The sequence below is a fragment of the Rhinolophus hipposideros genome, assembly GCF_964194185.1.
Source record: "Rhinolophus hipposideros genome assembly, chromosome: 8".
Lineage (NCBI taxonomy): Eukaryota > Metazoa > Chordata > Mammalia > Chiroptera > Rhinolophidae > Rhinolophus > Rhinolophus hipposideros.
Window position 1 is genome coordinate 14557941 of NC_138054.1, and position 12202 is coordinate 14570142.

Sequence of the window (12202 nt, forward strand, 5' to 3'; positions counted from 1 at the left end):
TGAATCCTAGGTAGCTCAGTCACCTTGGTCAACTTTTATATCCTTTTTGTCTATTCATCTCTTTACACATCAATTACATGTAATAGCATCTCTCTAATATTTTTCTGGCACACAGTAGCTGCTCCGGTTCCCTCTATTTTAGGAAAATTCTAAGTCTAAAATTCAGATTCTAGTTCAACCTAGTTATTTCATCAGTGAAAAAGTTAAAAAATGGAGGGATTAAATAACTGGCAGAAAGAATATTCACTGAGTAAGTGTCTGAACTGTGACTGAAACTCAACTTTGCTGTTGGATGGTGGATCCCTCCAGCAATCTAGTTGCTCAGCCGTGACGTTGAGCTTAATCTAGAACAGATCTCCTTTTGTGGGAATTCCATTTTTCATAAGCTATTTAATTTCTCACTTACCCTAATGAAATAGTCTAATTTTACAGTTATTGAGTGAAGAGGTTGGGGGTTTGCTCCAGAGCACTGAGCAATTTAGGGGCAGCGTAGGATTAGAACTTGCTTTTCCTTAAAATGAACCCAAGAGCTGAATGAAATAAAAAAATGTGAATACATTTAAATGCCAGGCTATCTTTAATATCCCATCAAGAACAGGGATTGCATTATTTTCCATTACAAACGTAGTGAATGGTTAATTAGAAAACGGGAAAACATGAAAATGTGTAAGGAAAAAAGTAAACAAGAGTGCTACCGTCTAAACAATGTTATTCTTAGTTCTGGTAAATTTCTTTCATTTATGTTCCCTTGAGAGATCTTACAGCACACATTTGAATATATAATTTTATATCTTGCCACTTACCCTTAACAGTATAACAACCATTTCATGCTATTTCATAGTCTACTTAACACTTCTTATTAAATGGCTGCATAATATTTATTGAGAATGGCAGTTTATTTAACTATTCCTCTGTTAACTACTTGGGTTGGTTCCAGTTTTCTGCTTTCACGATAGAACTGTAATAAACACCTCCATGAATAAAGATTTTCTGTATTAAAGATTACTGGACAAAATAATATAAACATACACAAAGCTTGTGGCACAGGGTAACTTTCTAAAAGGATATATTCAGTTTACGTATAAACTAATTCTAAACTTTCAGTTTATTAATTTTAAATTTGTTACACCTATTTAGATTTAAAATGAGATGGAAGCTTTTTTTTTAAATTATGGAAGTAATATGTGATGATGGTAAACAATTTACAGGATGCAGAGATGAATAAGATTGAAAATAAAATTACTGCACAACACTATTTCCTAGAGGAGTTACTGCCTATAGTTTGTTGTATATTCTTTCAGATTTTTGACACGCATATACTGATATTTATTACTGTTATTGTTGTATTACAAACATGCGTAACATTTTGCATCTTTTTTTCATTTATTAGTAAATGTTCAATGTTGTGTCACATTCGCCCATGTAGATCTATCTACTTCATTCTTTTTCAAAGCTGAACGGTATGAACATAACACAATTTCTTTATTTCATCTCCTTTGATAGACATTTGGATTAGTTTCAAGTTTTCTCCTCTTACAAACAATGCTACAATGAGAGTTCTTGTTTATATGGTTTATTGTTAATGCACTTATACTGCTGTGAAAATGTGACTTTGAAAATAATTGTTAGCAAGATCATTCTCTCTCAGTGAGCTGACGCATACAATATTGAAACATCATTTACATTTTAAAATTTGAATTTAGTCATTTCCATTAAAACCAGGTTAAAATCGCAATGATTCCTCTTAGACAGGAATGAATCCTCTTGCTCCAGCTGGGACATAAAGCTCCTTAAATTGAAATTCTTTGCACGGGGGCTTTGGTGGCCCTTAACAGATGGAAGCGCAGTCTCATTTGGATAGTTAGGTTATGTAATTCAGTGATTATCATGGAACCCTTCAGATGGCCTCAGACAGAAGGTCGCCAGAGTAAGGCTCTGCAGCAAAGGCTGGTGAAGGTGCTGTGGATTCACTACACTTGTTTCTTAATGTAGATTTATTTGCTAGTGTCAGTAGGACTGGAATCTGAGGTCTGAGCACTATACCATGATCTGGCTGGAAGACTAATCTTAGGACCTCAGAAATCAAGCATTTGTATACCAGTTGGAATTCAAATAGTTTCTTGTTAAACTATTGGAATTCCAATAGTTTCTTGTTAAACTATTGGAATTCAAATAGTTTCTGTTAAACTATTAACAATGGTCCTCCTTGGGACAATCATTCCATCTCTCTGAAGGCCTCATTTTCACAAGTATGCCAGACACGGCCTCTAATAGGAGAGTGTGATATTAGTATTCATTCATAGATGTTTATTGAGCCCTGTTGGCCAAGAGCTGTTGTAAGTAATAGAGATACAGTTATAAACAAAATAGATGAGAATCTATTTTTACCCCTAAATGTGATGTTGCCTTTCTCAGCTAGAAATAATCAACTGATCCGCTTGAATTTAGTCAACATACCCCACCAAAATTCAGCCTTTGTGCATTACATCTTCTTATTAATGCAGGCTACACACCATAGCAAACATATTAGCCAAATAAAACTACCTTGTCAGCTTATCTGCTCAACAAGATTCTATTTCTCCTGCTTTATATTATACTGCCTTGCTCAAGTTAGCTCCCATCTTTTCAAAACCCACGATAATTCCTTCCTTTTTGTCTTCCTTCCACCTGTAACAGTGCCTAGAATAAGCACCTGGAACAGTGAATGGTCCACAGTAGATGCAAAATAAATGTTTGTTGCTTAGATAGCCACAAATATTTTATTGTCTAAACTTTAGGCACTGGGAATAGCTTTGGAATATACAAGGGTAAATAAAACACTATTTCTGCTTTCAAAGATCTCACATCTAGCTTGGAGATAGGAATATCAATAAGAAATATTATGAATACTTTAACAATTTTGTGCACAAGTGTGTCTACTTCCATCTCCCTAACTAAAATTGTCACTTTCCATTTTCCTGTTCTATTTCCCTACCCTGGAATTTTCAATTTGCCTAAAATTGGCAGACGAGATAAGGCAAAACAACTTCTTTTGTTGTTTGTATTTTTGGTGAGTTAGAGATTTTTCTCTCCTTTTGAAAGATATGTTTGGAGGGAAAACCGGGTAAATGTTTTATACTTATTTGCAAAGCTGGTATAAATATTTCAGGACACAATTGTGCTTCTCTCATTAAAGTCCATTATTTTGTCTGTATGCAGAAGTGTTTAGCTGTGGAGAGAAATTACTATTTTTCAAATAATTGTTACAATCCTGATTACATGGTAACCATGACAAATAGACCTTTGCTATAATAGGTTTGATGAGCTTAATTTTTAGTTAAAATAATTACAATTTTTGTTATTAAAAATCCCTCAGTCTAATTTGATCTCTGTTTTTTAGCTTTCTCCCAGTTAAAGGCTGTGGAGGGCTGCACAAATCAATCCATTTATTTTTCAAACCAAGAGCTTAATCTGCCAATCACTCTTCTCAGGCAGATCTGATGATATTTATTATCGGGTTGCCAGATATTCTAAAGCTTCCTTCTTATATTTATTCATATTAGGAATATCAATGAATAAACAAAAAATTTATTTTGTGCTTTCCGTAGAATTACATTTAAATTGAAGTCATGGATGTGAGAAATTTTCGTTTCTGCTTCGTCACTTTTAACGTTCTACCTATAGATGGCAGCAAGTGACCATTCTGCCGAATCTCTGGGCCTCGAGCCAGTTGCTGTCAGGCGCCTGTGTTCTAAAACCGTGGTGAGGAATATGGAAGATGACAGATTACATCTCTGGAGGGTGCTTCAGTTCGTTGTCTGAGATGCGGCTCTTCTCTTCAGAGCAGGAAAACTTTGTTTTGATTCTTCTTCTGGTGGCTTGGAGCTTCCCTGGGTGCTCAGTTCCTTCTGCCTTTTGCCTCTACTCATTCAGCTTGAGCTTTAAAAAATGGAAGTTCCTCTGCTAATTCAGCCTTGTCATTTGGTCCCTGTGGGTCTGGAATCCCTTTCTCTTATTTCCCAACTGCCAGGCAAATTGTATTCTGAGGCAGCCTCTATCCGAGTCCTGATGTGCACCACTGGCCCTATGAAGTTGGAGAGTCAACCCACAGACAGTTTTAGAGAGACTGATTTAAAATAGGCATAAATTGATATACATATTTGTTATGAAAAAAAAAAAATATATATATACATATATACACACGTATACACACATATGTATATACACCAGGGATGCCAAAAAAATATATACAAGTGGACACTTTGGTCAGCGTTGCTCAAGCAGTAGTAGTTCACCATAATCAGAAGTGTCTGGATGTTGATGGTAATCACTTTGAGCACCTCTTGTAATTGCAGAAGTCAAATGTGACTTGTATTCATCTTTCATTGTGGGTATATAGTGAGTATTATAATTTTAATACAGTTTTCCTTTCTTAAAATGTATATACATTTTGTTGTACCCTCTGTACACACACACACATACTCATAAAATAAAAGGCATATATTATGCTTTTTATTCGGTGCTTATTATTTGTCTAGCACTGTGCCAAATACATTATATACAACAACTCATTTACTACTCACAAGAGCTCTATAAATTAGAGATTATGAATCTCATTTGACCAATGAGAAAATGGAAGTGAATCAACTTGTTCAAGTTTACAAATCTGATTTAAACTGCTTTGGCTAGTTGAAGAATCTCCTTCTTGAGATGTGGTAAGACTTTGACCTTCTCAGTTAGTATGTACAGATTACTTCCAGGTACAATGAGAAAGGTATAATTGTTCCATATCCTTGAAGACTTTGCACTGGGAGGGCTAACACACATGAAAAAGACATCAAGGCAGCGGAATTTGAGAAAACCCAAATTATGGTAATTGGGGTCTCTGGAAGACACGGGAATATAGAGTTTTCATAGAAATGAAAGAGGCCTATGTAGAAACAGGAGTTAAAGAGGAGCCTTCTTGAACTCAAGATGTACCATCCTGTTCTTCTAGTTTCCCTTGATTGGAATAACACTAAGAACATGGCTAGTGTCTGCACCTTGCAGGGGCCAAATTGTATAAACTGGATTTTCCCAGACTCATGGGAAGCAGGATCTGGATCTGCTCTCAGACTATCTCTGGTGATATAAGGTCCCCTGAAGCATTAGCAAGAGGTATTTTATAGGAATCCATAGCTTGCAAAGGACCAGTAAACATGCAAAGATGCTCATCATCCTTAGTTATTAAGGAAATACAAATCAAAACCACAATGAGATACCACCTCCCACCTATAAGGATGGCTAGAATCAAAAAGTCAGAAAACAAAAAATGTTGGTGAGGATGTGGAGAAATTGGAAGTCTCATACACTACTGCAGGGGATGAAAAATGGTGAAGCAGCTTTGGAAAACAGTCTTGTGGTCCCTTGGATGATTAAACATGGAGTTAGCACAGGACCTAGCAATTCCACTTCTAGATTTATAACCAAGGCATAAATCTAAGTGTTATGTCAACACAAAAACTTCTACATGGGTGTTTATAGCAGCTTTGTTCATAATAGCCAAAATATGAACACAACCCAAATGTTCATTAATCAATGAATGCATAGATCCAAACAATGAAATATTATTTAGCAATAGCAAGGAATGAAGTACTGATACGCATTACAATATGGATGAACCTTGAAAACACTATGCTGAGTGAGAGAAGCCAGCCACAAAAGACCACATATTGTATGCTCCATTTATATGAGATGTGCAGAACAGGCAAATCTGTAGAGACAGAAAGTAGATTAGTGGTTACTTAGGACGGGGAGTGGGGTGTTGGGGCTTGAGGTGTTGATAGCTAAAGAGAACAGGGTTTCTTCTTGGGGTGATAAAAATGTTCTAAAATCAATTGTGATAGTTGCACAATTCTGTAAATATACTGAATTATACATTTGAAATGGGTGAATTATATGTATATGAATTATATCTCAGTGAAGGTTTTAAAAAAAGAGACAGAATCCATAGTCTGCTATAGCTGCTTACGTAGAATTTATTTGCCAGGTACTATTCTAAGTACTGAGTGTATGTTAACTCTTTGAATCTGTACAACAATCTGGTGGGTTGGTACTTTAATCTTCCGTATTTTACAGTTAGGGAAATACACGGGGGCATGAGGGATCTTGACCATGGTTACTTAGCTTGTGAGAGTCTGTGGTAGAATCACTTGGGTAGAACTAGAGAATCTCCGAATGAATCCCTGCTCTTAACTATGGGCCATACTGCCTGTGAGAGAGGAAATCCTTGTGTATGATCACCTACTTAAACCCTTTCTCATTTTATATATGTGGCAGAAGGGCACAGGTAGGGTGGAGCTGGCACAGAAGCCTCGTCTGCTGCTCCCTGTCTGGGACTCTCCATTGCATCATAACACCCAGTTCTGAAAGGGTTGGCAAGGACAAAGTCTGAACCATTGCTTTACACAGGAAGACAGTTTTTTTCTTAAACTTTATTGTTATTGTTTTTGAATCTGGGAGGAGAGGTAGGTCAGAATGCATAGATGCTGGTAGAGGAGTGTTAAAAAGAAGAAAATGAAGGAGCAGGCAACAAAATTGGTTGGGGATTTGGGAATTTATGAGAGGTAAAGTGAAATAATATACAAGCGTGTCCATGAAATGAAGTGCCCATTTCATTCTTCATTATGTATTATCAAAAGATTTCAAGGGAACTAAATTTGCAGAAAGATCTCACCTGAAGTTAGATTGATTCCTTTTTATATGAGAAACTATTAGGTATTCTGTATTCTACGTCTGCTTCAGTGTTAACTCTAATGAGGAAGTGGGTGGATAGCAATACGCAAGAGAAAGATGGGAAAGCAGGAACAACCCTTGACATTCTGTTCAAGTGACTTAAAGTCATAGAGTATCAAAGAAAGCCTTCTGAATTAGCATCTGATCAAACTCTCTATGGTTGTTCCTCCTCACAGCTCTCTTTCATTCATTATTCTCTTGTTTACCTAAATCAGCATCCTGTAACAGACCTCTGACAACTTTTGTGCTCCTCCTGTCTCTTTACAATATTGGCACTCGGTTTGGCCCATGGGTTTCTGAGTTTTTTTTTGAGGCCGAACTATCTTTCTGTTCCCTGGCATTTTAGTCATCCTCGAATTGCTCAATTGCTCTGTTCATCCCCACTGCTGTCTCTTCAATGGCTCAATATGAAGCACAGCTTCAAAGAGCACTCTGATATTTGGAGTCTTACATTTGATTTGTAGCTTGGAAGCTTTCCCTAGGGGGAATTTATACATCCGCGGGCAATGTTAGATTGCAGCATGATCAAAGAACCCTGCGTGAACATGTGAATGTAAGACACGAGGGGACAAGCAATCCATGCAAAAGTAAGTAAAATAAATTTGAGGTGAGAAAGAACAATAAAAAAAAGTAAGGATAGAAGGAAGCGTATTGTGAAGCAGTAATAAAAGATAAATGACAGCTGTAGTCAGGCTAGCAGGAAGTGATAAAGGTTGGGTGACTCAGTTTGAATGAAAGCTTATGGTGATGGACAGATTGAGAGGAATTTTCTCACAAGTAAGGATAAGCCTCTAGGCCCAGTAATTACACATAAGCCACTATTTCATTTAGCTACCAACATGAAAAGAATAAATAATGATGGCCTTTCGGCTTAATTTAAGTAAACATAAGAGAAATGTTTTCAGTAACCCTGTATAATAATATTCAGGACAATAAAACAAGCAACAGGTTAAATCAGGTAGACAGTTTTGGTCTTTTAGAGTCAGCCTTTCATCATCATTTCTTCTGATAATAATAATAATGACAATAACAATAATAACAATTTATTATTATTATTTGGTTGGGTTTGGGTTAATCTACCGGGAATATCTTGGCGATATGGTTTCAGTTCCAGATCACCACAATAAGGTGAGTATTGCAATAGAGAAAATCATAATCTTTTTGCTGGTGGAGGGTATTGTCTTCAATTGATAAAAAACACAACATCTGTGAAGTGCAATAAAGCAAAGTGCACTAAAACAAGGTGTGCCTGTATATGGAAAGTCCTTCATTCACTCCTATCAGTACCGATTAACTGCCTACAAAGTACCTTCTCCGTATGGAACTAGATGGAAACCAGTACATACTGTAGCATTTGGCAGGTACAGTAGCTTATCAGCTCAACAACCATTTCCCGTTTTTCTTCCTCTCAGAACCCCAATTCTTTTTTCATCTGGCATTGTGCCCCGCTCCAGGGAATGTGATTGGCTTCCGCTAGTCATCGTTTTTCGATTTTTCTATGACAGTGATTGGCCAAGAGATGAGACCCAGTTCAATTCACTAAGACTTAAGCTGCTGAGGAATTCTGGGGAAAATGTTCCTTTCTGATTAAAGGGAGTAACGTGATGAGAGAGGCCTTTTGATAATGATCTCATTTCTCCCTGTTTGGATATAGTTGTGTGAAGACATGAAGTTTATAGCCATGCCAGTCATTCTGTGATTGTAAGAAGGACTACTGCCGACTTACTGGGAGAGGAGGGCAGAGACATGGCAAGAACCCACCTTTGGCTGATATTATGATCTGCAGGAATTGCCTTCCTCTAGACATCTTGTTTTGTGAAATAAACACCTATTATTTGGACTACTTTTAGTCAGTTATTTCCTTCCTGTAGTTTAAAGCATCCTACCTGATATAAGTTGCTGTTGTCTGAATGTTTGTGTCCTCCCAAAATTCATATATTGAAATCCAATGCCCAAGGGGATTGGGCATTAGAAGGGATTAGAAGGTGAAGCCTTTGGGAGGTACTGATGTCAGGAGGGTAGAGCCCTCATGAATGCGATGAGTGCTCTTATAAAAGAGAGCTCACAGCAAGCCTTTCACCTTCTACCATGTGAGGGTACAGAAAGAGATGAGCTATGAACTAGGAAGTGGGCCCTCATCAAGGTGAATCTACCAGCACCTTCATCTTGGACTTCCAGCCTCCAAAACTGTGAGAAATAAGTCTGTTGTTTAAGCCACCCAGTATAAGGTTTTGTTTTGTTTTAGAGCAGCACGAACAGACTAAGACACAGGTACTTTAATAATTTAACAATTTGCTGCTATAAATGTGAAAACATTCAAGACACCATCTGGGATATTTGCCATTCGTTTGTCCCAATGTCCCTTGAGGTTGCCCTCTCTTTCTTCTTTCTGGCATTTCATTCACTGTAATCATCTGATTTTGTGTATACACATTCCAGTTTTACAAATAAATTCCCTGAAGAGAAAACAAAACCAAATTAAAAGTTTGCTTAAACAAATTGATCCTATAAAATCCTTTAGGAGTAACAGCTGATGAGACAAATGTGTCTCCAGTGCTAGGATGGTCAAGCCTGTTAAGCAGGGCAAAAGTCCAAGCATGGAAAAAAAAACCTCCAACAAAAGAAGCCTACATAAGTAATTAAGGACATAGGCAAGGAAGCTCAGATTCCAACTCCAAAGCTGTGCCTTTGTGCCAATAAGGGTGCCTTCAGAGCAATGGGACAAATTAATTTCCAGGTCACATTTTACAAATTGGCACCTCTTCAGCTTGCCTTCACCCCAAATGCCAAACAACCATCCACCACCTTCCACAAAAAATAGAAAGGCAAAACAAATACTCGTACTTGATGCGCACTCTCATTTGACAGCTAAATAAAATGTCATAGCAATGAGTCCAATAAAGTTTCACCTGGGCTGGGAGTCCTGTGGGATGAAATACTTAACTAATTCAACAAACAAACTACAGTGGAGGGCAAGACACCATGTTAGGGAAGATGCTATGCCATGCTCCATGGGATTATCAAAGATAAGACCTCAAACCTCGTGGTTTAGGATTTTTATTCCTGACGTATTCAAATACCACCGTAGCACAAAATGTAAGGTAGTAAGCTCTATGAGAGAGCTACAAGGTCATGAACTATAGGAGATACCAGGTGGGAGAGATTCCATCTCCCCAACAAAATGCAAAATTGCTTTGTGGAAGTGTGGGCATTTGGAGTGAGCTTTGAAGGGTGGGTAATATTTGAATGTGGGGAGAGTGGAGAAAAAGGCATTCTAAGTAGAATAAACCATGACTATATTTTAGTTTAACTGTGGTATTAAGACAATGTAGTAGGCATTATGATGGGAAAAGTAAGTCAGTGTCAGATCATGGAGAGGAAAAGAGTTTGGAAAAGTTGTCATTCTAGGGGCAATGGGGAGTTACAGAGTGTTCAGGAGGGGGGCATGACATGTTCAGAGTTGTGCTTTAAGAAGTGGGGCCAGCAACAATGAATGAGGTGACTGAAGGGGGTGGGATTGAAGACCACGTGGCCAGTTAGAAGTTATTATGATACTTCAGATAAAGTATAGTAGACGCCTTAATAAGGTTGTGGAAATGAAAGTGAGTAGGAAGGTGGATTTAAAACTTAAATATAAAGAGTTGCTAGAGAGGGGCACATGGCCAGAACTCAGAGGAAAAAGTTCACTCAGGCTTTCATCTCTAATGTGAGTTTCTGAAAGGACAGAGTAACCTCCCAGCCTACAGGTTTTGTTTTCATTAAAATCAAGCAGTTCCAATGAATGTCTTTCCTGTTAAATGAGTTAACTAAAGCCCCTTGTGATTCTACAGTCTCCGGCAGCCTACACAACAGGCAGCTTTGGAGGATTTCTGGCTCGCTGCCTCTCTCTGGCAAGCTGTCATTGATGCAGCTAACAATGGCGCTGGTCTTGGCGACACGGGATATCCATCCATGGGAACCTGGACTGGGACCAGCGGACCTCTTAATTTCCAACACACTTTATTATTAATCCCAGTCAACTTTAATATTTGCTAAGCTCTTTCTAAGGCACTCACAGAGAATTCAAAGAGCCTTCAAGAAAGGATGTGTGTGTGTGTGTGTGTGTGTGTGTGTGTGTGTGTGTGTGTGTGTGGTCACCTAGGCAATAAAGTCCCAGCTCTTCAGCTCGAAGGACCACAGACCCCTGAGGCTTAAGCATTGAGAGTTACCAGTGGTGGAGAAAATCTGGGAGGGAACAGAGTTAGGCTCTGTGATGTCCTGTTCACCAGGAAAGCATTTTTCTGGGGATAGATTTTACTATTCTGGGTTTTAATTTTACTAAAGAAAATTACTTTTCCTTACGCAGGCCCATACAATCTGGCCCTTGCTACTGTTCCAATACGATTGCTTGCCACTAGACTGTAAATACCCTGAATTCTGGCCATGTTGAATTGAACCCTCAGAACTTGATATGCTGGCTCCGCATCTCAGCATCTGTTGTTTCCTCTACCTGGAATGACCTCCCTTCCTTTGTTACCTCAAGAGCCAGTGGGAAAATTACCTCCTTGGTGGCCTTCGGGGCCCAAGCACGATCTGCAGACTGCTACAGAGGGCTTATGACCTGTATTGCCTTCACTGTCACCCTTATCTACCCTCTGAAGACTTCCTTCCTTCAGGGGTGGGGCTGCCCCTTCTTCGTCTCTAGATCTCTGACCTAGCCCACAGATTGCACATGAAAGAGAGGCAACGCAAAGGAATAAAATCTTTGCATTGGCTAATGTTCTTTAACAGGTAGTAGGCTAGTATCTTACTTAGTGCATTTTCCTTCTCTTGATATATCTGTTCTAATTTTTAAAAATCTGTGGCTCTTCCCCTGATGAAGGGTTGACATATCCCCTAGGCTTCATCAAGCCTCTCTGTTTATTTAGATTTCTAAGTATGTTCTGGGATAGCCCTTTTGCTGGTAAGGAAAAGAAGCCATTTAAATGAGATCAAGGAAAAGAAAGGGTTATTATAGGGACATGACTATTTTACAGTATGCAAGGGCAGAAAACAAGCTTTGGTCAGAACCTGGAACTGGGAAACCATCTGTCAGAACGCCATTCACCAGGTGTTTACTGAAGGATCACTGTACCAGGTGCTGTTCTAGGGGCTGGGGAGTCAGTGTGGAAAGGACAGACAAGTCCCTGCAGCCTGCGAGCTTGCATTCTAGAGGATGGGGTGGTGGACAGGACACTTGTAAACGTAGGTCAATTTCAGAAGATGGTGTTTTGAAAAACAATAGAAGAGAGTAATGTGATAATAAAAAAACTGGGTGCTATTTCAGATTGGGTGGTGGGGGAAAGTTCTTTTTGAGTGTGTGGCATTTGAGTGGGTAGATGAAACACACAAAGGAGATAAATGGGGTGGGGGAGAGCATTCCAAGTTAGGAAACAGAAGGGCAGGGGACTCAGATAGAAATGCACTCGAG